Below are 1,321 nucleotides of genomic sequence, written 5' to 3' on the forward strand. Positions count from 1 at the left end.
TTGCTAAGCTTGAGTCCAAAGCTGATTGATTGGCAATAATTTTATTGCGCAGTTTTAATAGATTTTATCCTGTTGCCTTAGATATTTATTCAATATTTATAATAATAATAAATAATAAATTAAATTTTATTGAATTTATTTCACCTACTTATCTAAATGTTCTTGCATTTATATGCCATTATTTATATATTAAGTAAACCTTTCTTGATTAGATAACTAAATGGTAATAAATACCCCACAAAGCACACTTGAATTTATTTGCAATTCAGTGAGGCACACGCAAATGAACCCATGAAGGTGGTTTTCATATAGTATATGTATATATGTACATGTACACATGTATATATTTACAAAGGTATGAACACATAAACTAGTTTATTTGTTTGAAAATAGTTGACTCAGCACTACTAGCGTCTCTGACAAACTATTTACAACTGTTTCCGTGGTGTAGTGGTTATCACATCCGCCTAACACGCGGAAGGCCCCCGGTTCGATCCCGGGCGGAAACAGATATACTTTTTTTTGAAACTACAGTAGAAACTCGATTAACCGGACTAATTGTTGTCGATAGGCATTCGGATAATCGAAAATCCGGATAATCGAATGTATGAAGAAAAACAAATAGATATTCATATCCTGCAACGAAAATGTTTATTAAGAAATGATCACTTACTTATGTATGTATGTACATATTTTCTTAGATTACACTACATACGTAATACTAAACTGCAGCATTAATCATGAAATACAATAAAATATTTAGGTACGTATGTACGAATAATTTGTCTACAATATGTATGTATTTGGTAATTTGCATTTGGTAATCATGAAATAAGTAGGTAGGTAATAAGTTTAATTTGGTTTAAAATATTTGGTAATTGTCATTTGACGTAAGCAACTTTTTCTCTTCATTGCTGCTATATCACGAATTCGTTTCAGTTGTAGTAGACTCACAGTATCACTCTAGGGGTATTCTCTCGCTCTTGCAAACCCCTTGCACGGTGCAAGAATTGCATATATTTCCTCTCGGAGTACCGGCACAACAACAAACACAAGCAGAAATTTATTTGCAAGGGCTTTAAAATATGTCAGACCAAAAACCATGTGTAGGAGCCCAATAATAAATTAATGTCCAGTTAATAAATTTGATTTTTATTTAATTTAATTTTTACATTAATTTTAGTTCACTCTTCACTATCCTAATGCTGTACTAATAATGTCTTAATGTTATGCTAGCACAGGTTTTTATCCCTTCTTGTGCCTAATTTTCTCATTAGCTACGCAAGTTTGTGCGTATATGCTTACGAGAGCGTAGGTATGA

The 1,321-nt window shown here is 31.9% G+C and overlaps 1 non-coding gene across 1 annotated transcript; it reads left to right on the forward strand.

Annotated features, from left to right (window-relative positions):
- Nucleotides 1-436: 436 nt before the first annotated feature.
- Nucleotides 437-509, forward strand: Trnav-aac (transfer RNA valine (anticodon AAC)). The gene has a single exon. It is a non-coding gene; the product is annotated as a tRNA-Val (tRNA).
- The last annotated feature ends 812 nt before the right edge of the window (nucleotides 510-1,321 follow it).

This window comes from Bactrocera dorsalis, chromosome 1 (genome assembly GCF_023373825.1).
Source record: "Bactrocera dorsalis isolate Fly_Bdor chromosome 1, ASM2337382v1, whole genome shotgun sequence".
NCBI lineage: Eukaryota > Metazoa > Arthropoda > Insecta > Diptera > Tephritidae > Bactrocera > Bactrocera dorsalis.